At 37.6% G+C, this 27,961-nt stretch overlaps 1 long non-coding RNA gene across 1 annotated transcript in view; it reads right to left on the reverse strand.

The window, feature by feature from the left end:
* Positions 1–17,343: 17,343 nt before the first annotated feature.
* The window catches only part of LOC148114337 (uncharacterized), a 133,781-nt gene continuing 123,163 nt past the window's right edge, over positions 17,344–27,961 (reverse strand). The window contains exons 3-4 of the long non-coding RNA XR_015734033.1: positions 25,095–25,186; positions 17,344–18,073 (exon numbers count right to left, since the gene is read on the reverse strand). This is a non-coding gene — a long non-coding RNA (uncharacterized LOC148114337). The remainder of the gene's footprint in view (positions 18,074–25,094; positions 25,187–27,961) is intronic.

Here is a 27,961-nt window from a genome sequence, read left to right on the forward strand (position 1 = left end):
GGGGGGGGGGGGGTAGGAGAGAAAGAAAGGATAATTTGGAAGAGGAGAAAATGCCTGATATTGAAATCCACTAGAAACACCATCCTAATAAGATTTAAAAAAAGCATATTGACTAGGACACGGGTGTCAAACATGATTTCATTGCGGACCACATCAGGATTGTGTTTGACCTCAGGGGGACAGGGTGGGCATGGTCAAGGTGGGCATGGCCAGTTTGACATCACTCATTTTGTGGGCGCCTGTGGTGACCCAAGCACTCTGCCAGCGAAAATGGGCTCCCGAACTCTGTTTTTGGCTGCGATGGCCTCCTGCAATCTTCTGCCAGTGAAAATGTAGCTTAGGAGGACCACCCACAGCCCTCCCGAGCTCCATTTTTGCTGGCAGAGGCACTGCAGGCCAGTCCTTCGCTGTTTCCAGGGTGGCCCTGCGGGGGCGGATACAGCCCGCGGGCCTGAGTTCTGGACTAGGAGAATAATTGTATGACAGGTCAGAATTAGTGGTTTATGTTTCTATTACAAGAAAGCAGAAACCTGGGTCCCCACAGGTTTCCCCATTTCTTAGAAAAGAAATGATGATGAAACTGGACTGGTGGAAATATCTTTTGATTTTGGTGATACTAATCTCAAGTCTAAAGAGGAGCTAGAATCAGAAGAATATCTTTGCCACTGGTTTACATATCTAAACTGAAAGACAGATTTAAATTAGTCAAGAGTTATGGGTTTGACTTTGTTAAAAATGAATGGGAATGCTTATTGTGTGATAGTAATAAACATATTATTGCTAAGATCTATAAAATGTTATTGAACTTAAATTTGGAAAGTGAACATGGAAAGCATTGTATAATTCAATGGGCAAGGAACTTTGGATATAATGTAATGCTTGAACAATGGGAAAATATATGGAAGAAAGGTTTAAAATTTATGTTAAATTAAATTTAAAAGAAAATTTCTATAAAATGATGTATCATTGGTATTTAACTCCAGACAAGTTATCAAGAATGTATAAAGATATTTCAAATGAATTTTGGAAATGTAAATGTAAATAAGGAATGTTTTTATCATTTTAGGTGGACATGTGGTAAAGCAAAGAAATATTGTAGTAGGATTCATATTCAAATCCAGAAAATTCTTAAAGTAAATATAAAGATAAAACCAGAGATTTTTGGACTTAATGGAAAAAGACTTGGGGAAAAAATTTGGAACTTTGATGCTTAATATGTTAATGGCAGCATTACTTTATGCTCAAAAATGGAAGGACACTTCGACCCAGACAATAGATGAATGGCTTGAAAAGTGGATGGAATTAGCAGAGATGGATAAATTGACTTCTTTGATCAAAAAAAAAAAAAACACAAATAATTTTGTTTCTACCTCAAAGCTGCTTCTGTACTTTGTGCTTGAAATAGAAAAATATGAAACTTTGATTTTGGGCTTTACTGATTAGATAGATATGGTATTATGGAAATGGCTAGTTTAAACTATAATGTAAAAGTAAAAAATTGTGGTTTGAAGTTACTACCCTATTATACTGCAGCAAAGGGAGTCGGAAGTCAATAGTTTTTCTTTCTCTCCCCACTTCTTTTCCACATTTATTCCTTTCCTTTCCCTTCCCTTCCCTTCCCTTCCCTATTTCTCCTTTTTTTTGCTTTTGTATTTTTTTGTATATTATATCATAAATTAATAAAATTGTTACAAATTAATAAACATCTTTTTAAAAAAATTAGTCTAATGTATTTTCTTTTGAGGATTGCAGTATTTGTTGCAAACATCTTTCTGAATATTTTCATATGCATAATGTCATTTCATCTAGTTCTACCTATGCGGGAGGGGGGGTTGAGATTTCCCTCCCCCTCTGTTTTTCTTTTTCTTTCTCTCTCTGAGACAATGACTTTTTTTAAAAAAAATTCATTTTATTTTTTGCTGACTAGAATTAGAGAATGAGGTCAGTCAGAGAAGCTTTTGGGGCACGGTTGACCATTTCTTGTCCAAAAGGGATCCTTCACATTTATCATGCCTCTTCCATGTGGGCTTTCTTATACAAACTCTTTTGACATGTTCTTCAAAATGCAGGAAGCCTGATCCTGAAACTGAATTCCTGATTTTGGGAAAGAATGTACTTGGAAGGACTCTATTGTTAGCCAATTTCTCCCCTTCATAAGCATCGTCCACCCATCCACTGCCTTGCCACATATCTATGGCATTCAGTCAAGGGCCTCCCTGCAACAGTGTGGTATAGCATCTCAGCCCCCTGTGTGTATACAAAAAAGCAGTGGGTTATATTATTCAGCTGCTTGCCAGGGGAAACAACACATTTGTACCCTACCCCCACTATTTCCAGTTTCCAGTTCAGGAAGCTGAGTCAAAAAGGGGCTGCGTCTAATGCAAAGGCAGAGCCAGGAAGCACAGCTACTTGTCCTACACTGTGGAGTGGTCAAAAACAAGTATCCTTGGCAAATTGCCCTGGAGGAGTGCCAGATGACCATTGGTAGAGAAGAGCCCTGGCAAAGGGCCAGTTGAGAATAAATGTCTGTGATGGGTCAGATTCTGTGGGGTTCCCACAATGAAGTGGACACAACCATGTGCCCATGATTAATTGTCCTAAACCCTGTTAGAATATCATGGTCCAGGGAAGTTCATAAGAGGTGTACCTATCCAACCTGGGAGATGCAATCCCGACTACAGCTTCTACCTAATGTGTAAATCCAAGACAATTCTCAAGTCATGAATAACATCTTCTTTGGGAAGAAGGGAAAGTGTCTGGAGTAGCTACAGGAGATCATGTTTCTAGAATGTCCAAGTGTCTACTCACATACAATTAGTTTCTCTATGATTTAATCTGAACTTTTTTAGGGGAGTACATTAGACTAATAATTTACTATCAAAATGCAGCTTTTTATTGTGCATGAAATCCATTCAGAAAGGTTTCCGGTTTCTTTCAGAATGGATTCTAGAGCAGAACAGGAAACTGAGTGGGTAGAAAATAAGTCATTTTAATGCTTAAGAGATCGTTTCTATTTTGTAGAATTTAACTTTTTGTGCAAGAATGAAAGTAAGATTGTCTTTGTATTATTGCTAGTTATATAAATTACTTCCTTTTTATGAAGTGTGCATGACCAGTTTCTTTATTCTTAATGGACAGTAAGGTATTTCAACATAATGATTTAAAAAATGTTAGGTCTCTGATGATCATTGTTGTAATTGCTATCATCATCATTAAAATTGTTGGCTCTTTCATAAGTACTATTTTGAGTACCAAAATTATAAATCCTTTTGTTTGTTCATATGATGTGCGTCTTCCTGATTTTCAGCAGACAAAAAATGCTTCTTGAATAATCCTGGAAGCCAAGAGAAGAACAAACTGTATAACTAGAAAAACCAGGACAAAGGAAAACAATAGAACAGACACACTTTTCTCCTGCCTTTCTCTGCAGGGAATTGTTTTTCATTCATGATTTAAAATCTTTCTTTGATTAAGAATTGCAAAGGTTATGGGTCCCCAATAGCATATTCTGATTCTTGCCAAAGTTCTTACGTTCCAGGAGTTAGAGTTTCACACCTACCGAATATTGTTTTTCTTTAACTTTTAAAGAAACAAAGGAAATTAAATGACAAAAACAAGCTAAAATAACTCTGAGATTTCTGCTGTGAAATTTTCTTCCTTTCACCTAAATAATGTAATCCATATGGTATTTCATTCAACCTAGTACCAGAATTTCAGCTTTTTGCAATGCCTGGCAATAGCCCCAGATTTGAATTTCCTTATGATATGGATTTGGACCCATTATGCTGTCACTTAAAATGTACCTTTGAATTATGCAGAGACAATGAGAATAGGACTTCCTAGTAAATAATCTTACATTGAGAGATGCCAAAAATAGAAGCATAGAAAGAATACCTCTATTGCTGATTCTCCATGCTGTCTGTCAGCAGCTCTCCAGGAATTCATAAAGATAACTTTTTGGGGTTCTACTTGAAAAACAGAGATGGAACATATATATTCTATTCTTTAATTACAGCTTTTCCCTTAGGGCATTTCTTTCAGATAGGTAGAATGGATTTTCAACAGTAATAACACTACCATTGTACTGATTTTTCTTTTGGTTGATAGCACCTGGCAATGAAGTGATAAATAATTGAGTAAAACGGAGAAATGTTTCAGAACAAGGAAAGCTGTTTCAGAGTTCTATGATTGGTCATACATCGCTGTATAGAAACATTATTTTGATTTTTCTTTTTTAAAAAAAAAAGAAAAATCTAATTCAGTTGAATGGAAAACAAATTACATTGATTTTGTTTAGCAAAATATATTTAAAAATGCTGAATAAATATGGTTAGCTTAATAACAAAACAGTTGAAGGAAGTGTAAGTAAATGCCCAATAAGTTTTTCATTTGTTGGCAGCTTAGCTGGTTTCAAAACATGAAGTTAAACATACTTGTTTAATGTAGTTGTTGTTATTTTAGATCAGGAAATGGAGGCAATCCAGTATGCTACAGAGGTTTGGAGCAATCTCTGATCAAAAAAGACAAATAAAGCCTGCACCTCCATTGTAATTATATATTAAGCACAAAAACATTACCAAACAATAATATAAAGAAATTATAAAGTACACTGGGGAAGAATTGTAGGGAAATTGGAGCAAAGATTTCAGCTCACTAACATAATCCATATGCTAGCAGCACTCTTAAAATATCTTGCCAATGAGACATTTGACACAATTTAACTCTCTAGCTGAAGTTAGTGGATGGAATAACAAAACTGACCCTCCTTGGTTTGATTTAGATTAGAACAATGCTGATTTCCTGAGTTATCCACATGACTATTAAAGAAACAAAGGAATGCACCCTTGTGATCCTTCCCCTAGTAGGGCCTGTCCTCGTATTCATAGCTCATCCACATAGTCATAATGTTCATGTTCATATATTGCATACAAATTATACATAATCTCCACATTCTTTTCACCTTTGTATGCAAAGAATCTTGCCTATTCCTTGTTCAGATATCTAGCATTAACTCTTAGTGAATAGAGATGTTGACCAAAAGCTGCTACAATTTTTCACATAGATCCATTTTTTATGTTAAGGCTTTATGAATGGGGCTTTGCTCTGGAGGCAGTGGTGGGATTCTGGGGGTTCTAGGGGGTTCAGCCGAACCCTTTATTAAATTGCTGGCTCGCCCCGCCCCTTGCCCTGCCCCTCCGCACTACTATTTATTGCCAATAAATGGGGTGGGCGAGCCAGCAATTTAACAAACGGTTCGGTGTTTTTTTGTAATTTATTGGCCCGCAGCACACCGAACCGTTTGTTAAATTGCTGGCTTGCCCGCCCCTCGCCCTGCCCCGCCTCCCATCCACGCAGCATCAGCCTACCCTAGCCCAGGACTGGGCAATTGTGTCTCTTTTACAACGTTTGGACTTCAACTCCCACCTAGCCCATTCTGGGGAATTGTGGAGAATTCTGGGAGTTGAAGTCCACAAGTCTTAAAGCTGCCAAGGTGGGAGACATCAAGCATGAAGCTGGCCAAGTATCCTCCTTGAAAGACAACAGTTGAACATCAGGAGAGCTGTAAGAGGGCAGGGCTACATTTGGAAATTTTCGCATTTTTGCAGGTGGTGCATTACGATCTGGTGTCTGCAATGGAGAGCAAAATCCGGCAAAATCCGGCAGCCCTCATCTCCTGTCACTTGGGACTCAGAGCGGTAAACAGCGTCTGGTTCGGGGAGCAGCCAGATTTTGCTCTCCATTGCTCTCTCGGCCCCCTGCAAGCTCTCGTCTCTTGAGAAGCGCTCCCTGAAGTGGCGCGGGAAGCTTTGGTTGGGCTTCTCGAGAGATGAGAGCTTGCAGCGGGCCGAGAGAGCAATGGAGAGCAAAATCCGGCTGCTCCCCAAACCAGACACTGTTTACCGCTCCGAGTCAGCAGGAAACGCGCCGCAAATATACCGAGGTGGTTTTTTTTTGCTCTCCGTTGCAGACACCAGATCGGCCTCCTGCAAGAGAATGAGAGAGAGAGAGTGGGGGAGAGAGAGAGAGAAAGAGAAAGAGGGGGGGAGAGAGAAAGAGAATGAGAGAAAGGGGGAGAGAAAGAGAAAGGGAGAGAGAGAAAGAGTGGGGGAGACAGAGAAGGGGGGAGAGAAAGAGAATGAGAGAGAGAGTGGGGGGAGAGAGAGAAAGAGAGGGGGGAGAGAGAGAAAGAGAAAGAGGGGGGAGAGAGAATGAGAGAGAGAGAGTGGGGGAGAGAGAGAGAAAGAGAAAGAGGGGGAAGAGAGAAAGAATGAGAGAAAGGGGGAGAGAAAGAGAAAGGGGGAGAGAGAAAGAGTGGGGGAGAGAGGGGAGAGAGAGAGAAAGAGGGGGAGAGAGAAAGAATGAGAGAGAGAGTGGGGGGGAGAGAGGGAGAGAAAGGGGAGAGAGAATGAGAGAGAGAGTGGGGGAGAGAGGGAGAGAAAGGGGGGAGAGAAAGAGAATGAGAGGGAAAGAGTGGGAGAGAGAGGGGAGAGAGAGAGAAAGAGGGGGAGAGAGAAAGAATGAGAGGGAAAGAGTGGGAGAGAAAGGGAGAGAGAGAGAAAGGGGGAGAGAGAAAGAGGGGTGAGAAAAAGAGGGAATGAGAGGGGGGAGAGAGAGAGAAAGAGGGGGGAGAGTGCCTGAAGGACCCTATCCCGTCACTGGGAGTCCAGGTGCTTTAGCAAGCGACGCGCTGGATTCGTATTAGTGGTCCGTGAAATTTAAAATTATGAACTTGGTGGTCCCTGAGGTCCAAAACGTTGGGACCCCTGCTCTGGAGGGTTTAAGTAGCTTAATTGTGCTTGCTTGCCAATACCAGAATTACAGAGCTGGAAGGGACCTTTGGAGGTATTCTAGTCCAGAGATCTCCAACCTTGGCAATTTTCTCTGCCTGGGCCTAATGCTTCCTGAGAGGCAGGGGGTCTCTCCGAATGGGACCCCCTCCCCAAAAGGCTGGCCCCAAAGCCCTAGCTCAGAGGTCTTCAAACTTGGCAGCTTTAAGACTTGTGGACTTCAACTTTCAGAATTCTCTAGCCAGCATAGCTGGCTGGGGAATTCTGGGAATTGAAGTCTGCCAGGCTTAAAGTTGCCAAGGTTTGAGATCTCTGGACTAGAAGATAAATGATGACCGGTTAAAAGTGCGAGGACCTGTCAGAAATCACTTTTTTCAGTTGGTCCCTATGTGCATATGGACTACTCAGAGGGCTGAAAAAGTTATTTTTGACCGGTCCTCGTACTTTTGACCAGTCCTTGAACTTACAACTGTCCTCACATTTTACATTTTGCGCCCTATCTTGTCACCGTGGTGAAGAGAAGTAGTGGTGAAAAGACTGACATGGTTGTTAAGAATGCTGCACGGGCATAAATGTGAGGATGGTCATAAGTGTGAGGACCGGTCAAAAGTGCGAGGACTAGTCAGAAATGACTTTTTTCAGGCCTCTGAGTAGTCCCTATGCACATAGCCACGCCCACCCGGTCACATGACCAGCTAGCCACACCTACACAGTCACATGACCAGCTAGACATGCCTACACAGTCACATGACCAGCTGGCCACGCCCACCCAGTCACATGACCAGCTAGCCACACCCACCCAGTAACATGATTGCCAAGCCACACCCCCAACTAAGCCACGCCCACAGAACCTGTTGTTAAAAAAATTGAATCCCACCACTGTCTGGAGGTAATTCAAAATTGACTCCTCTTCATTATCTAAGTCCAGGTTAAAAATGTTCTCATTTTCAGCTTCACTGATTAGAAATGAGCAAGTATGAATGGCAAGATTCAGGCTTTCATATTTAGAGTAATATAGCTTTAGAATGTGTTCTTCATATATTTTCCATATGGTTCACTTCTGCACAAATATACAAGCAGCATAGGCATACTTGTACTTAAAAATAACTTTATAGCATTAAAAATATGGTTTCCACATGGATGAAGAAAATACTTCTATCCTCTAAACAGCTTGCATGCCACATTTGACATAGAAGAAAATGAACTGGGAGGAAAAGCTGTGGGTGAATCAACACCTGCTTTATATCTTTTACAAAGTCAGCAACTTTACATTTTTGCTATATCTTTACTATAGAAATTTATGCCAAGAGATAATCAATATCTCCAGGACCACACATGAATTCATGAGCGCAATATTTGACATGATATAAATATTTTTACTTGTTTTCTTTTCATCAGGAAAAACCTACAAATTAAGACAATCACATTACAAGGGGTATCAAAGAAAAAGAGAAAGGATGGAAATATTAAATGAATTCGTAAAAAAATATTGACAATACTATATAGTATGGGGTTAATAATCTAAAAACTATTTTGGAAAGTACCTGCTGTTTGAATAGGGAATTAAAATCCTTATTTCACTAATATTCAATTATGCAGAAATATGTTTCTTTAAAACAGTTTTCAGGGCTACTTATGAAAAAGTTCCTTTAATCATAAAGAAATGTAGTCTCAATTCTATATTGCAACTCCATGTTTTATTGGCCTGTTACCATAGTATAAAATAAATTTCCTGTTCTTAGCTAAGGTTGTGATGTGCATGTGATAATAGTAGCCACCTATAGAGAGCAGAGGAAACGGCCTTATGGAACAGTAGAAAATGTTGCTATCAAGGAATAGTTAAATAAAAGAGTCTAAAGCAAGAATGTAGTGTCCCAGTCTCCACCATGGTTCTCATGAACGTAAAGAGAGCAAGGTAGGAACCTGTAATGGGATTGAGAATAGCCTTGGGAAACAGAAGGTAGAGCTGAAGCCTAGAAAATGGTCTGGTAAATGAAATCTGACTCCAATTGTGGAATGAAAATAAAGAAAATATATTAGAAGGGACCTGCCCTGGTTTTCTGGAGAGTAAAAACAGAGGAAGGGAGAGGCACTTTCAAGTTTGGTCTGGACTACCTCAAAGAGCTGACATCAATCTCTCAAGGCAAAGTCTTTTATCCCTTCCAGACTTCCAAAGCTCACATCTAAATCCTAGTGGATCAGAGTTATTTTCCAGCAAATTTCTTACAGTGAAAATTATACCCATACTTGCCTAACATGATCTGGATTCTGTTCAAAAAAGACTCTGGATAGTAAATTGTGAATGCAGAAGGTGCATAGAAATACTGACTTTTTGCCACTTTTATGACCATGATATATATATAAATATAGTCCGTAATCTTGTCTGATCTCTTGATTTACAATAGCTATGTTTTAGGCCAGGGATGAAATGCTCCTGGGTCAGACCGGATCGCCCAATCCGGTAGCGATGGAGGCAGGTGGTTTGGAGAACTGGTAGCAAAAATCCCTGCCCACTCCCCCATGTCCAACTGAGCTGCACAATCATCAGAGACTTTTAATTTTTAAAAGCATTTTTTCTACAACCTCTACAACCCATTTTTTTACAACCTCGAAAAAATGTTTTTAAAAGTAAAAAAAAAGCCTCTGGTGTTCGCGCGGCTCAGCTGGGATTGTCAAAGGGATCGTCAACTGATGATCCTAGCTGAGTTGCCTGATCGGCAGAGGCTTTTTTTCTTTTAAAAGCCTCTGACAATCCAAGCTGAGTTGCCTGATCGGCAGATGCTTTTAAAAGAAAAAAAGCCTCTGCCGATCAGGCAACTCAGCTGGGATTGTCAGAGCTTTTTGAAAGCAATTTTTACAACCTCTTTGCCGAAGAGCTTGTAAAAAAAAATGGTTTTAAAAGAGAAAAAAAATTGGCCACGCCCTCCCAGTCACATTACCCCCCACTAAGCCACGCCCACAGAACTGGTAGTAACAAATTTTAGATTTCACTACTGCTTTAGGCATATATTGATTCACTTCATCTTCCAGAACAACTCAGTATACCACAAAGCCTATCTCCCTGATTTGAGGAATCAGGAGAGGCCATTCAGGCAGAATTTTGTTTAAGTTGATACTGTTCCACCTGCCCTCCCTACACTGACTCCAGCTGACAACTAAGACCTTAACATAATTGTCCACCATGACCTCATAAATTTCTCTATTATAATTATTAAATTAGATTTCTCATTGGTTTGATATAACAGTTCCTTAGTTCTCTTGCAAATAAAACTCTTCAACATGCAGCCTATTCAGATACTTTCCAAATGCTGCATTGTGTCTGGAATTTCATCCTACAGTCTTTTGTTCCAATCCATTGGTGTTTGTCTAGTGATCCTCTTTTTTATGTTCATCTTGTTTTGACATGGTGCTAACACAATATCCTGAAGATGGAGAAAAATATCAAAGAGTGTCCAGAAATCTTTTGTTGTTTAAGTATCTGGAGCCCAATCTAAACTCAGCTGATAACTGAACTCTTTCTTTTTTTGTGATTTTTGGAACAGATAGGCTTTTTATCCAAACTATTTATCCTAATCAGCAGTTGGAAAAGAAGAATGTTAAATAAACTATTTGATTCAGATTTTTTTTTTTCTGGATGTTTACCCGGCTGTTGACAAAAGCCAGAGTATAGTTAATGACTTGCTGGAGTTATTTGAGACGGAAGTGGGGAATCTTTCTGATATGTTTCATTTGCTGATGTTAACAGATGGAGAAAAAGCAAAATGATGACAGGTTTCCTCTCGATACCCAGTTTGATTAGCAAAATATATCATGTACCTTGTTAAAAGTTCAAATCTCCCATATTCAAATGTATAAATATTTGTAGGAAAGCCAGATAAGAATTTTTTTTCAAGAATGCACAGAATTCTATGCCTGTAACAAAGAGAGTCAGGGAATCCAAGTTTAAAAGTGCAGGGGATGGGGAAACCTGATGCGTCTTAACTTTTTTTTTTTTTTTTTTTTGCATTTCCAGAATTCTCTAATTATCACCATATTTTTCTTTCCCTATATTTAGAGAGGAGAAATATATAAACTATTCATACATAAAGTGTAAAATGTGTTTAACATGTTTTTAACCCCACCAATAACCCTTAAAAACCCAGAGGCAAAAAAATCCTGTTCTTGCCCCTGTTCTGTTATATTCCCTCCCATTTCACTTCTTCACCTAACTCACTCTGCATATCCCAGACTGATAAATGCAACCACCTAGCATTCAAAAGTTTGCTTTTTCCTGTTCTAAATTTACCAATGTAAGCAGGTAGAACATGACTTATGACTGGTCACTTAGAGACTGATCAGTGTTACAATAGACCTCCCCCGGGATACTTGCAACCTGCTTTCAAAATTCCGATGGCAGCCCTCCCCACCTTCGGTGATTATGTGACCACAAGACAGATGTTTGGTAATTGGCCCATATTTATAGCCATTTGCAGTGTCTCGCAGTTGTGTGATCATGTTTTATAATATTTTTTCCCAAAACTATCATTTATACTTTCACATTTTGGCAAAACTGGGCCACTAGAAAACAATTGGGTTTTGTTTTGTTTTAAATTTGATTTATATGCCGCCCTTCTCCAGAGACTCAGGGCGGCTTACAATGTGTTAAGCAATAGCCTTCATACTTTTGTATATTTATACAAAGTCAGCTTATTGCAGTTGTTTGATTAACAACTGGCATTTGTGTAATGACCATAGCATTGTGTAGTGATCATGGCATTTGCTTAATAACTGTTGGAAAAGATCAGTTGGGTCACCTGGGTGATCTGCTTTACGACTTGAAGGATTGTTATCATACAAGGCACAGACAAAAAGAGGAGAAGGTCAAAGGGCATAATGCAGATGCTGAAGAAGATGGAGAGACAACATCAAACACAGACTACAATGGTTGAGACTGCAAGAAAAACAAGAGCCAAACTTCATATCTCCTTCGATGCCCAAAGCGGTAAAAGAGGAAAAAGGAGGAGGAGGAGGAGGACTAAAGACAGATATTGGGGAAAAGTAAATTTAATGCATTCAAACTTTGGAATCTTCAAGGAATCCTGAACCTTTGTGGTTTCTCCTTCCTTCCTCTCCGAGATGCTGATAAAAACAAAATGAAATGAAATGAAACAATACTTCCAGTCAACTGAATTCTAGTGACAAAGGTAGAAAATATTACAAAAAAGAAAATTGATTCTTTGAAAAATATACAGAATTTAATATATTTTATATATTTAAGATCAATCACTTAGATCATTTTGAGACAGACTTTGGAAAACAAGGAGCATTAGGTTTCGGAAAGTTGAAAACATTTGGAGCTTTGGAAGTCCAATATGGACTATGCTTTTTTTAGAGGTGTAATATGGACTTGCATGACTTCACTGTTATTCAGTAAGTAGAGTTATAAGAACCTAAATACTGCAAAAGCTATCATTAGTCTCCAGAGAGATCTCTTTCCAGGACAAAAAAAATCAAACTAAGCACTTATCCAAGGATATTTCAGCACTCTGGAAATAGGAAAAACATTACATTATTTTTATGCTTTTGCTCCTTCATCATGGCAGCATCTAGCTAAATTTGAGAATCTAAGTTGAATTAAACCTGGCTAATACTTGGATGGACCTCAGCATGAAATCCCATGGTTGTAGACTATACTGACAACTAATTTTCAAAAATGTCCTAGAAGAAGGCAATGGCAAACTACTTTTACATGTTGCCAATGCAACTTGAATATGCCTATAAAATCTCCAGGAGACGACCTTGATTGGAGAATTTAATAACCAAATATTATTTAAATTATATGATTTGTATTATTTATTTGATTAGTTTAAGGCTTATGTGAACTTGTGGAAGTGCACAACATATGGTAATATAAGAAAATGCTACAAAAATCATACTGCTGTGGAGCTCATAATAAGCTATCCTTTGAACATGTTCCAGCAAAACCAAGACAGAGAACTTCATAACCATGGCTGGTGTGGTTAAATAGTGGTGGAAAAATTAACACAAGCAAAATATTTTTCAGCCTATAAACAGTTCTGAACATTATCCAGTCCTTAGCTGTGCTCATTGAATGAGCGTACATTCATTTTTACACCCCTCCTTTAAGCAATGAAGCCTAAGATATCCCTCCATAATGACTAGAGACAGACAGCTTGAGACAGAGTCAGGATGCCTGATGGCCTTGTAAAAACGCCAGAAATTTCTGTGTCCAAATACATATAATTATACAAAGTATTATAAAGATTAACATTCAACTGAAACCAAAGGTTTTCTTCCCAGAATTAGTGGATGTTGAATTAGTCAAAGACAATTTTTATATTATTGCTTTGTGGCTATTAGATGTGTGAAAATGGAAGGATTCACAATGGAGGAATGAATGGTGAAGATGATGGAAATAGCAAAAAATAAAATTTAAGTAATTTATTAGTGATTGGTTTTGTTATGGATGGATTTGTTGCTAAAAAAAAGAGAGAGAAAAATGAATTTATGATTATTGGGATTAGAAAATGATTATGATTATGGGAAGATTAGAAAAGATAGACTATGGCATATATAGGCTTTGAAGTATAGTTTACTTCAATAGTATACTTTTTTAATGTGTAATTTTTATTCTTTAGTAAAAATTATAAAATGACACAGAGAGACAGGAGAACACCATCCTTACAAATTGACAAAAGAAGCTGATAGACATAGAGTATTTTGTTTTCCAAAGTTCTCATGTCTTATGCGGTTTAATGCTATGCCAGCAAAAAAAAAAAAAAAAGATGATCTAAGTGAAAAGGTTTCTATTAAAATCAATGTGGTCTTGTGAGAACAAAAGGGTTGGCAATCCATTTCTCTTTAATGCTGTCAGAACTATTCTGCAGCTGATACTGTTGCATAGAAGCCACAGCTGACTTCTGTTCTTACTTTGCTTGTGATACTTATTTGTCCTATACTGCTAATTTCTATATCACTAATCCTTACTTAGATTGAACATCTGCCTCTTGATTGCAAAACAAGTTGGAATTTTCATACATCCCTCTTATGGAAGTTGATGGACTGAAGGCCCAACTTCAACATTCACAACCTTCAAGGACAGAAAGGTAGTTTAATGGATGCTTTAGGGATTTAGTTTTCTGTTCAGCTAGTCTGCTGACTTCTCCCAGCATTTAACCGCCAAGGCAAAAACAACAACATTGTATACCAAAAGTCACCCTTTTCCTCAAAGAGTTCCAACATCTCTAAACATTTGGAAACATAATCATCTTGTTTTGTGCTTTCCTATTAAGGTAGAGGATTCCCACAGTGCTTTCTTTAGTGAATTTCCTGTTACATTGAGCAAATGATTCCATCTTTATTGCTTGCATAAAGAAGAAAGGTTTGTCTCTCTCCCTCTCCCCCCCCTCTCTCTCTCACACACACACAGTCTGAGTAATTAATCTGTACAGTTTACTTAATTTGTGTTTGGAACATTAACTTTTTCAGTGGTTGAACTTTTTTCATGAGTCCCATACTGACTCATATGTCACTATCGGCCTTTGGATTATGTACAATGGTGAAATGTAAAATTTGTTACTACCAGTTCTGTGGGCATGGCTTGGTAGGGGATAATGTGACTGGGTGGGCGTGGCCAACTTGTTTTTTTTTTTTTTTACTTTTAAAAGCATTTTTTTCTACAACCTCTTTGGCTGAAGAGGTTGTTAAAAAATGCTTTTAAAAGCCTCTGATGATCAGGCAACTCAGCTGGGCTTTTAAAAGCATTTTTTTCTATAGCTTCTTTGGCCAAAAAGGTTGTTTAAAAATGCTTTTAAAAGTCTCTGACGATTAGGCAACTCAGCTGGGATCATCAGAGGCTTTTAAATGCATTTTTTCTACAACCTCTTCGGCCAAAGAGGTTGTAGAAAAAATGCATTTAAAAGCCTTTGATGATCCCAGATGAGCCATGCGATCATCAGAGGCTTTTTTTTTTCACTTTTAAAAGCTTTTCTTTTGGCTGAAGAGGTTGTAGAAAAAATGTTTTTAAAAGTAAAAAAAAGCCTCTGATGATCGTGTGGCTCAGCTGGGCATGGGGGGTGGGGCACAGGGATTTTTGCTACCGGTTCTCCGAACCACCCACCGCCATCGCTACCGGATCGGACAATCCGGTCTGAACTGGGAGCATTTCACCCCAGTTACGTATCTAGGCAACCTTCAATTAACTGGCTGATAGATATGGAATGGAAAGCTTTTCCTCTTTTGAATTTGTCTTTCTGGGTCTGTCTTGTCAGGTTTTTACTGAATTTTCTATGTTCTGCTTATGCTGCCAGAAGTTTGTATTATGGGAAAATGGTGGTATTTGTGGTATCCATATAGATTGGTGCTTTCTATGCTTGGGTAATATTGATTGTGCTTGGTATGTAACAAGAAATTTACCTAGAGTGACTAAGTTTGCTAGGGATGCTGCACAAATATTTCTTTGGTTTGCTGCATTGTTTCTACAACAGTTTTCATTGTTTCTTAAGAATGTATAGAATGATACTATGTTACACTTGCATTAATCCTAATAATATGACCATCAGTATGAGCCTTGCCTGCCCAAGGAAGAAATGGAGATATTATCAATAAATAAGCAAAAGCAAATTAAACAAATATCAGCCTAAAGAGAACATATGAAAAACTGAATTGCTGGGCTTTTCTAGCACACTCTTTAAATTCATAAAAGGAATAATGGGATAATTAAGACAGCCCTGTCTTAATACAGCATGAGAATGTATAAATGTTTAGTTTTGACATTTTTGCTAACCAAAGGCTTTGCTATTTCATAATCAACCATTAAGCATATTGGTGATACCCCTAAAATCTCCTAGCTTTGCCTTTGCCAGTATGATTTGGAGTTATTATTTTATTTTATTTTTTAAATCCCCACTGCTTTTCTAGAAAATGAAATCTATTTTAATTGAAGCAGTATGCGTGTGTGTGGTCTGGATTTGAACTTGGTAGAACAATGGCTTTAATAATTGTGCCAAACTCTTAACTTTTTTGGTGGTCTGATAATATGGATTGTTTCTATTTTGTTATTTCATAACAACTGTTTTTCTTTAGCATCTCAAACCTGGCAATTATTACTGTTTATAATTGAACTGCCCAAGAATCAAGACCGATCAACACATTTGGCACACATGATTAACCAGAATGAATTAATATTGTTAATAATGTGAGTGGAATTTATGAATTAAGAAAAAAAAGCTCTGTCTGACAACTATTCAATGGTCCCTAAAATTGCATGTATTTCTCAGTCATCACCACAAGCCTCAAAGTCAGCTCTGTGTCAGCCGGTTTCCCTTAAATGCTACGTTAAGCTTAATTTCATATGTCTTTCATAGATTGCCCCATTTGTGCTGTGGGGCCAATTGCATTACAAAGAGCTCTTCTGAAGAAATTAATAAGATAAAGTGCCTGAGGGTAATGAAGCAAAAGGCAATACTTCTCTGCTTCCACATAATGGCTCATTTTCTAGATGTTTATCTACCCTGAATTCAAAGAAATCAAAATGTTCCATTGCCTAATTTTCTCTTCAATTCTTTTCATTTGCTTCATAAAAAGTAGAAAAAAGAAAAATAGAAGAAAAATCCCTCTTTTTTCCCAAAAAAATATTCCATACAGATGATACTGCATAACCAGATCTGCATCATGTGGTACTAACATTGCATGATGTTTCATAAAAATATTGTCATGTCAGCAACACTCTAAGTGGCATAGAGCGATGCTGACATTCAAAGTTGGCCTTTGATTATAAGTAAAATAGAATCAATGCTGATGTTCTGTTTATCAGGAGTGCTGATGCTGTATTGGTTAGAATTCACAATTGCAGGCAAATTTTGCCCACAGCCTGGAATTCATTCCTGCCTGGCTCAAGGTTGACTCAGTCTTCCATCCTTCCGAGATCTGTAAAATAAGAACCCAGATTGTTGGGGGCGGGGGAATATGCAGATAATGCTGACAGTTGTAACCCACCCAGAGAGTGTTGTAAAGTGCTATGGGGCAGTACACAAACCTAAATGATATTGCTATAACAACTTTCACAGAATACTCTCCAACCACCATCAGTCTCTACCACCAACAACATGGCAAACTATTAATGGAGCTCAATCCAGGTTTTCTCTGCTACTTGAAGTGTTGTGATTAAAAAACAAAACAACACTGTTCACGTTTCTTCACACAGGTGTACATTAAAATATCTGCTCCTCCTGTTAAATTTCAATTTTTTCCCAAAATCAGTATTTTTTTCCTAAATATAGGCACAGATGAGTCTTGATGGAAAGAAAATCAATCTTTCTACTTGCGTAACTTTATAATTTAAGATGATACAAGAAAAAAATGGCAAAATGTACTGAAGAAAATTTTATGACCCTGCTTTCTCATGTAAAATTTTATATAGGTAGGAGAAAACTATTTTACCCGCCCAAAACCAGTTGTCACATTTTACTCTCCCTAAATTCATTAGTAGATACTGTTCCTAATATGAAACCTGATGCAGACTTCTTTCAGCAAACAGTATAACTGGAGTTAGGAATGCAGACCCAGAGATATAATTTTATTGAAAGCGCTAATGAAGCGGTTACAAAAGAATTCAAAAATCTGCTGTGTTCCAAACATAGGCCCTATTTATAATGGAATTGAGGTTCATTTCTGTTTATCTTTTAGCCAATGTTGGGATTCAACTAATTTAACAATCGGTTGTCTGCCCTAATGATTTCTTCCAAAAACCAGTTCACCAAACTGCTCAGAAATTTAACAACTGGTTCTCCCGAAGTGGTACGAATTGGCTGAATCCCACCACTGCTTTTATCCCATTTGCTTGATGCCACAAACCTAAAGCTTTTTTTTTTTTTTTTTTTGTGCCTCAGGTATGTCTAGTTTAATGAAAAGAGGACTAGGGGTGACATGAAAGCAGTGTTCCAATATCTCGGGGCTACCATAAAGAAGAGGGAGTTAAGCTATTCTCCAAAGCACCTGAGGGTAGGACAAGGAGCAGTTTATTTATTTATTTATTTACCAAAAATTTATATGCCGCCCTTCTCCCTAAGGACTCAGGGCAGCGAACACAAGTTAAAAACATACAATAATAAAAAGTAAGGTGATTAAAACCCAGATTAAAACAACAACAATCAAAACAATAAAACCCAAGGATCAGGGTCAACCCATTTGTTGGAACAGCCAAGTCTTTAAGTCCCGACGGAAGGAGCGGAGATCAGGCGCTGTCTGAAGCTCAGTGGATAACTCGTTCCAGAGGACAGGGGCGCCTACAGAGAAATAAATAAATAAATAAAATAAAGTGGTGTAAGGTTTCCTTTCTAAGCAGGGGGTTGGAGTAGAAGATCTCCAAGGTCCCTTCCAACTCTATTATTCTATTCTATTTTATTGTTAAAAGATTGTCCTCAACATATTCCACATTCTTTAATCAATCCTATAATGAAAATAAAAATATGTATGGCAAGCACCTCAAAATTATTCAGCAGTTTGTTATATTTCAAGAGAATAGAGTTATCTTTGCAAACTACCAAGAATCATCTTTTATTTCAGTTTTCAGAAGAACTTTTGAAGGACTTATTTGTATGTAGAAAATAACAAGGATGTAGAGCTGTTGCCATCTATAATATTATGAAGAAGAATTTCTGCTTAAAATATGAAAGGTCATTCATTGATTGGTCCACTAATATAATAAATTTCTATGTTCTTCCTCAGTTATATCTCAAAGAGATTTATGATAAAATATTAGAGTGCAATAATATAAAACAATTTTTAAAATTACAAAAATGTATTCATTAAAAAGATATGGAAAAGGGAGAATGAAAACTAAATAGAAAGAATTCATTCAGAACTCATACAGGGTAGGGCCTGGTGAAATAATTGCTGATGAATAATTCACATTGTTTATGTGAAAATATAGACACTTGGTTCCTCATAGATTTCAGGAAAAACACTTGATAAACCATAAGTAATTGCAAAATAATACTTTTCAAATCTCAATGCATGAAGCAGAACTTCTGATGCTCTTAGCTACTTATTAAATATATGTGGTATCCTAGTTACAAGTAATTTAGGATTTTAATCATTTAAGACTTTGGTCATTTAGTCAAGACAAAAATAATTTAGAACATTATATATGGAAAATATAATCTTGAATCTGGCTCACTAACTAATTGGAAACCAATGAATTATACATGTATGGCCAGATGCTGTATTTAGAAGCTTGTGTGTGTGTTGTACCACATCCAAGGGATGTTTCAAAACTGACTCGTTGTACCTTCACCTTGCTGGTGATTCTAGTGCAATAGTTGGCACATCACATATTGTAGAGCAGGGTGTCAAACTTGATTTGATTGAGGGCTACACCAGGGTTGTGTTTCAACTTGGGGGAGGGGGAGATTGAGCGTGGCCAAGGTGGCCATGGCCAGCTTGATGTCACTCATGTTGGGGCTGCCTGCAGAGGCCCAAGTGCTTTGCCAGTGAAAATGGGCTCCCAAGCTCCCTTTTTCGGCTGGGACGGCATCCTGCAACTCTCTGCCAGCTAAAATGGAGCTTGGGCATGTGGCCCTCGCAAGCTCCATTTTCTGCTGGAAAGGCCTTCTGCATCCCTTTTCCAGCAAAAGCACCCTGCAGGCCAGATCCGGCCTGTGGGCCTTCAATTTGACACCCCTGATGTAGAGCAAACATTTGAAGTATGACAACGTTGCTTTGATGTTTGGAAAAAGCCATTTACTTGCTTTTTTAATGCTTTGCACAGCTCTGGTACTAGTAAAACTACGAAGAGGGCAATTTCTACATAGACATTTTATCCCACAAAACAGGAGGAAATAAATATATGTGAAAGCATTAGGCAATCACACCACAACTTTAAAAGTTAGTCTTTAAAGCAGGGTTGAAATGTAAAATTGGTTACTACCGGTTCTGTGGGTGTGGATTGGTGAGGGAGAGGTAATGTGACTGGGTGGGCGTGGCCAACTTTTTTTTTTAACTTTTCAAAGCATTTTTTTCTAATGCTTTGAAAAGCCTCTGCCGATCAGGCAACTCAGCTGGGATTGTCAGAAAGGCTTTTTAAGAAACGCCTCTCTGCTGATCAGGCAACTCAGCTGGGATCGTCAGAAACTTTTCAAAGCATTTTTTTAATCACCTCTTTGGCCAAAGAAAAAAATGCTTTGAAAAGCCTCTGACAATCCCAGCTGAGCCATGCGATCATCAGAGGCTTTTTTTTTTTACTTTTAAAAGCATTTTTTTTCATCAGAAGAGGTTGTAGAAAAAATGCTTTTTAAAATATAAACTTGATTAAAACACATATAAAACACATACAAAAACATTTACACAACAAACAACATATAAGTAAGTTAAACTTTTGAAGCATTGTTTCGTATTAGTTTTCCAATTAATACGGTTGTAGTTATTCCGCTTAATCTTACTCTAATAATTTTCTTTTCCATTTCTCCCCCCCCTCATTTTCATCCCCTAAGAATTCCCCCCTTATTAATATATACAATACATAATGAGATTATATCTTTCTCTTCAAAATTCCCTCTATAAATTTATCCGCCCATGTGGAGTTAATTGTATATATATTTACATTTCTATTCTATCTTTCTTCTAATTGTATTTCTTCAATAGTGGTACCATTTATCCTATATTTTATAATACTCTGTCTCTTCTTTTTCCTTAAGCTCTTTTGTTAACCTATCCATTTCAGCACATTGGATAATTTTATCCATTACTTCTTCTTTTGTTGGGGTCTTTTCCTGTTTCCAATTTTTGGCATAGGTTATCCACGCTGCAGTTAGAATATGTATCAACAAATATTTAATATCTTTAGGGTATGTTTTTGTAAATACTCCCAACAAAAAGGTGTCTGGCTTCTTATCTATTTGGAGATTAGTAATTTGTTCCAGCCATTTCTTGATATTGGACCAAAATTTCTTTGCCACCGGGCATGTCCACCATAGATGATAAAAAGTACCTTGTGAGTTTTTACATTTCCAACATAGAGGCCTGTTTTTCGGATGAATTTTAGCCAATCTTGTGGGCGACATATGCCACCTGTAAAACATCTTCAGCTGATTTTCCTTGTATGCCACCGCTAATGTTACTTTCCTATTCAATTGCCAAAGCTCTTCCCATTTCTCCAAATCTATTGCATATGTAAAATTTTGCATCCATTTAATCATTGTATTTTTAACTGTTTCCTCCTCCATCTTATACCTCAACAAAAATTTATAGATTTTACTAATCAATTTCTCTTCTGAGTCTAATATAATTTTGTCTAGTTCTTGTTTTTCTTTGTAAATTTCATATGTTTTTATATATTCCTTATGTTTGCATTGAATCTGTGAGAAGGACCACCAATCAATTTCTCTATTTAGATCTGCTTCCAAATGTTGTTTAGTTTTCAGTTTCCCTTGATGGTCAATTAAGTCTTTGTATCTAATTATATTTTTAGGTTCTGTTAAATTTGGATGTCTTATCGCTTCTGATGGTGAGAGCCAGATCGGTATTTTTGTATACTGTTGCTTTTTAATTTTAAGCCAGATTAATAGTAATGGATTCCTAATTGTATGTCTCTTAAAATAGATATGGGTTTTATATTTTTCATCCCATAGAAAGGAGTGCCAGCCCACTTGTAGGTCATGCCCGTCAATTGTTAGTATTTTGCTGTTTTAAAAAATGCTTTAAAAGTAAAAAAAAAAAAAAAGCCTCTGATGATCGTGTGGCTCAGCTGGGCATGGTGGGAGAAGGGGCATGCAGGGATTTTTGCTACTGGTTTTCCGAACCACCTGCTGCCATTGCTACCGATCCGGTCCGAACCAGGAGCATTTCACCCCTGCTTTAAAGTATATAAAAAAACAGAACACAACAAAATGGCAATATGTCTGATCAGAGGTAGGAAAAACTTTTATTTCAGTTAATTGTTCTCAGTTAATTACAGTCTTAGAAAGGGATACTTGTCTAATTAATTGATTTGATTAAAGCAAGAGGCATCCATAGGACAAAAAGACTATGGAACTGTTGCAACAATAATCCTGTCCTTTTCAACTCTACATGCAAGATCATACTATACATACAAGAGTAGAAATGTCACAGGCATTTTTCCTGACTTGCAGGAAAAAATTTTTCCAAAGTGATACACAGCACTCATTTAGGAAGACGATAACTGTGATGTAAGCAAGCCCATGCAGTTGGTGTTTGGAATGGAGAACTGATTTTTAAAACTTAATTTGTCACACATGTATTCACACACACATATTATAGCACTTCTGTTTAAAGTGGGGGGGGGGAACAGTTATGTTCTGTCTTCTAACATTTTGTAATCTAGTATTTCACAGATATTTTCTGGAATTGAATTTGTATGAAGGAAAAAATGGAATTCAGTTTCTTGCACCCAGTTTATAAAAGAACTAATGAAGATCTCAGTTCGTTGGTTTGCTTTATGGTAATCAACAGTTAAAGATTGTTGAAACGGGAGTATTTTCTATTCTTATTCTGTTTAGTTCAGTTGGAAAGTGATTCTGGCATGCTAAGTAAGTCCTAGTAACCTGGCAATGAATCTGGATTCTCCTTACTTCCTCTACTAAGAATGGTCAGCCAGGAAAATATGATCCATTTTCTTTAGAGATTCCTTTCTCTTCTCCAACAGTCATTCAGATATTGCATTTGTGTGCATTTTTAAAAATGATCTGTACTTCTTAGCTTCCTGCCTAAGGGGTCCATCACCTCCTCCTCACTTTTTTTTTTGACCAGAAGGTCATGAAGAGGTTGTGGACTAACACATTTGCTTCCAGTAATCTTCATACTTTCCATATGAGGCCATTTAAACTCACACTGGATTTCTTGGAGCTTAAGCACTAGTCTTTCTTTTCTTTATTACTTATATATTGCCTTTTGTTCTGCATTGTTCTCCTAACAGGCACAAATTCCACATAATTTCTTTGAAACAGAAAAATTATAGATGTACAATGCAGTATCCTTGAAACTAAGGAAACTAAGGAAACTAAGGGCCTTGGTAGTACAGTGGTCTAAAGCACCCTGTTATTAACACAGCTGCCTGCAATTACTGCAGGTTCGAATCTTACCAGGCTCAAGGTTGACTCAGCCTTCCATCCTTTCTAAAGTAGGTTAAATGAGGACCCAGTTTGTGGGGGCAATAAACTGACTTTGTATAAATATACAAAAGTATGAAGGCTATTGCTTAACGCATTGTAAGCCGCCCTGAGTCTCCGGAGAAGGGCAGCATATAAATCAAATAATAAAAAAAAAAAGTTAAGACAATGTGGTAATTAGAATGTTAAGGCTACAGGAATATGGGATCATATTCCTATACAACTACAACAACAAACAGCGGCTGCCTCTTAAAAGCTTGTATAATTTATTAAAGTATAACTTTTTGAGCCAGTTTGCTCAATTAAGCACTAAAATTACTTTCCAGATATATTGCAGATATCTGTCTATTGAAACATTGGAGTGGTTGCTGTAGAATTTCAGCTTTAACTACAAGATGGTTGCATTATACAGCAGGGATCCCCAACTCCTGGTCCAGACTGGCATCTGTCTGTGGCATGCCAGAAATTGGGCTGTGCAAGCAAGTGAAGCCCCATCCACAGGATGAGGGCCACACACAAAGCCATGTCCCTTCTGGTCTGCGGAAAATGTTCTCTCCACGGAACTGGTCCCTTGTGTCCAAAAGGTTGGGGACCGCTGTTGTATAGTATGTGAGATTTTAGTGCATTCCCCAAATAATCTCCCATGTTCTTATTTATATTTTATGTTAATTTTTTGTTATTTCAAATTTATTTTAATTGTTTAGATAGATATATGGTAGATAGAAGATAGATAGATAGATAGATAGATAGATAGATAGATAGATAGATAGATAGATAGATAGTAGGTAGACAGATCAGTTGATTCTAGCCTCAGGCGGATAAAGGATAGAGGTATAACTAGGTTAATATTGTTTTCTCAAAGGTTTGTTCCTTTTAAAAGGAAATCATTCCTGCAATCCAATACATGCTTTATCCATTATTTAGTATCCTGGTCAACTGTCCTACTTGAGGTGTTCTTTAATACTTAGGCTGCAAAAAAAGAATAGCTTATACAACAGAAAAGAAATACAAAAATCCCTCTTGCTAATGTTGTGTATTATTACCGCCCATATAGTCACATTCTTCTTTTGAGATTTAATAATGCCTGGGAAACCACTGGAGATGATTATAAAAGGGGTGGGATACTAACACACATCTCACACTCTGTGAGTACATTAGCCCTGCACCAGATGCATGAGAATTTTCAAGTTTATTTTTTTCTTTTCTTAAGACGTTTTTCCTTTAAACTGAACAATCTTGTTCTTTTCAAAAATGCAGAGTTTTTTTTTTTTTTTGGCAAGCTCTAAACCACAGTAACTTCAAGGATAGACATTTTAGTGCCATCCTCATATACGCAAATGTCATTCCTGATATATGGGGAGGAAAAAGAAAAATTACAGAAATGTAGTCTCTCAGATGGCGACATTAAATAATGTTCTCTAGAGTTTGGATTGCAAACATGAAACTGAAACAATGAAAACTGTTGTTGGCTAGGAACTGTATCAGATTATTGACATTGGATAGAAGAGACATAGGGACATCCACAGAGATGTATTGGGTCATATAATCTGAAATAATGAGGTGTTAGGGCCTACATGGAATACATAAATGACATTTTGCTCTGGAGTTCCGTTTTGCACCTTGTGATCTCATTTCTTTTTTTTTTTCATTGCCTTCTGGAAAAGGTTACTGTTGGCAGGCTGCAAAGAAATAGCTACTGTGGGGGCCCTAGACTTGGATTTTGGACAGACCTATGACAGAACAGAGGAAAAAGAAAGTACTCTTCTGGGTATTAAACCCATCACTGACTTCTTCAATGGGTATCAAAACCTGTACAGTTTCATCAGGTACACAATCAATAATGCTTCCAAACAATCACACTTTGTGTACTTTAATGAGTTTATCAGATCTTGTCATGTTGATCCTGCCCTTTACCTAGCAGGTAATATCAAAAGGCCACAGCTGCTGAAAGTAATAAGAATCTCATATTACAGTTATTTTTCAAGGGAAAGAACACTCTGAAAATACTCATGTATTATTCAAGACACGTGGTGAAATGACTTGCCATACTGCAGGGATGGTCAAAAATCAAATCAATTCCAAAACAGTCTTCCAGAGAATGGAAATGGAAGAGCCATAGAGGGTTCGTTCCACTATTAGGACAGTGAAGTAAAAGTGTGGGCATTGACCTGCTGTCACTTACTGACATCAGTTTGCTGCTGCAGCTGCTGCAGTAATTCATACAATCTTTCTCTGAACTGGCCAGATAATGCAAATGATAGCATTTAGGGATATCTGCAGAGAGAGGTAAAAAAAATGTCAAGTTAGTAGTTATGATCATGTAATCAAATCCCTACTCTTGTTCATATGTGTTACATGTGCAATGCATATATAAATTTTAAAAAAGACAGGGCTGTAATTATGGTATTGTGGTCATCATTCCTTTTGAAAGTCTCTTCCCATGATACTTCAGTAACATTGTTGTTATTAGAAAGGAAAATATGCAAGGGAAGTATACTTCAAATTTTTACATAAGAATCTTCTTGGTCTATCCTTGACTACAGAATATTGTAAAACTCCCCCAACTGGAGATTTGCAACCTTTGAGTTTGCTGACTGATTTAAGGAGGGGTAGGGGATATATCCTTTTGACTCATGATAGGGTCCTTCATATGTATTTCCTCCTTCAGATTCAGATCCTTACAAGGTCCAAACTGGAGACAGTGGTCACATTTTAATGTGGAAAAAAATGCTGGTTAACTAACAGATCAGTTCTGTGCCTCTAATATTTCTTTAACCATATATTCCAGAACCAGGACTGTGTAACTTTCCTATGGGTTGAATAACATTATGGAATAGCATTGAAGGAAGGGGAGCTGCAGGAAATTGGCAAAATTGAGGAACCCCTCTTCTCTTGGGTCAGTGGAAGAAAAGGGGACCTTTGGATCCAAGCCATTGACATTTTGCACGGAAGCTATTTTTCTTTCTAAACTGAGATTGCAATGTAAACACCACCCATTGAAATGCTACATTCTTGTCGGCTGGCTGCAGTAGTAATGCTTGTGGTCATCAGATGTGTTATCCTAACAGGCTTTAATTCCCAAGCTTAGCTTCTGGAAGCTGCTGCCTGAGATTTATGATGCCCTTTCCCCTGATTTTAGCAAAGATAATTGGAAAGGCACATGTACCAACTTCCACTGTGTTCTCAAACTCCCCGGAGCACCTTCAATTAGAAAACAACTTTTTGACTTAATATCCTTCAATTGTTAAAAATCTGCGTCACTGAGAGATTGCAGTGAAACGTGGTGCTTCCAACACATTGGCATTTGATTGTGAAGGGATGTGATTGTTCCACATTTAGACTGGAAAGGGTTAGGAACTTTGCTTCCCAATGTGCTTAATGAATAAAAAGAAAATTGGACCCTTGAGCCAGAGTCAATGATCTAGTTGAGTGAAAAATGTTTGCAGGTTAACAAGGGCAACTGTTCCTTGCTATAATTCCCACTGGGGATGAATGACAAAAAAGGCTAATAAACCTCAGGCATAGGATTATTTATTAACCTGTTTTCTTCCGAGAAAATAGATGTTACACCAGATCTTGGAAGGCATAAATTTTTCAAAATGAGCTTTGTTGGCAAAGAAATGGTCATTAGAAAATAAATTTGTCCTGTTTGTGAAGCCGCCCAAATTAACACTTTGCTAGCAATCAATAGGAATATTTCAAAATAAGGGTAGTTGAAGATTTCAGCATTACTCCTTGGTTTAAGTGGCATATAAATATCACTAGCAAGTGGATATCATGAGCAAATGTCTAAGTACACAGTCCCTGAAAAAGGAAATGTACACAAAGCACAGAAGTGGAGAACATCAGAAAGCCTTCGCTGCAATTGGAATTAGATGAAAATAAGTACCGTATCTCCAGTGTATATTTTTGTACTGCTTTTCTGTAATATTTCCTTTCTGCTCTGTACTTTGCTGCTGTTTTAAAATTAGGGTTTTGTTATTTCTTTCTTAATTTCTGTAATTTATACTTTAATGAAATAAATTAACCCAAAACAAACTAATATCTAAATGCACAGTGGAAAGAACCTGAAAAATAAAACACCACCAAATTGGGGTAGTCTTGACTTACAACCACAGTTCAGCCCAATTTTTTTTTTTTTGCTAACATTTGTTTAGTGACTTTGCCCCATTTTACAACCTTTCTTGCCACAGTTGTTAAGTGAATCACTGCAGTTGTTAAATTAGTAACCTGGTTGTTAAGTGAATCTGGCTTTCCCATTGACTTTGCTTGTCAGAAGGTCGCAAAAGGTGATCACATGACCCCAGGATACTGCAACCATCATAAGTATGAGTCAGTTGCCAAGCATCTGAATTTTGACCATGTGACTGCAATGGTTAAAGGTGTGAAAAACATTCATGTCATTTTTTTCAGTGCTATAGTAACTTTAAAAAGTCACTAACAAACCCCTAGCAATACAATTAAAAACCCTTAAAACCTATTCAGGCCAGGCCGGCTTGCTGAAATAAAAACATCTTCAGGGCCTTACGGAAAGTGCGGAGATCCGGAATCAGCCATATTCTGGGAGGTAGCTCGTTCCAGAGGGCAGGTGCTCCCACAGAGAAGGCCCTCCCCCTGGGGGCTGCCAGCCAACATTGCTTGACCGACGGCACCCTGAGGAGGCCCTCTCTGTGAGAGCGTATTGGTTTAAATCCATAAATCTTAAAGTTGCTGAGGTTGAGGAACACTTTCCTAGATACCCATGCCCTGAGCCAAAGAAGACTTCAATGGTAGCAACGAGCACCTTGTATTGCATCTTGGAAAAATATTTATAACCAATGCATTTTCACGCAACTGTAATATAACATGCTATATCATGACGGACCAGGAAGCAATGAAAACTGTGTTTTGGACTGGCTAAAATTTATAGTTCTATAGCTCAGAAGCATTGATTTCTGTGCAGGATCAATTCATTGTAATATAATTAGTTTGCTCCCTCTATAAATCAATAGAAATTTGAAGAAGATAGAATTCAAGCATAGAATCTGCTACACGATTTTTGCATCTTTA

Source organism: Pantherophis guttatus, chromosome 4 (assembly GCF_059756535.1).
Source record: "Pantherophis guttatus breed Tessera chromosome 4, ASM5975653v1, whole genome shotgun sequence".
NCBI classification, from domain to species: domain Eukaryota; kingdom Metazoa; phylum Chordata; class Lepidosauria; order Squamata; family Colubridae; genus Pantherophis; species Pantherophis guttatus.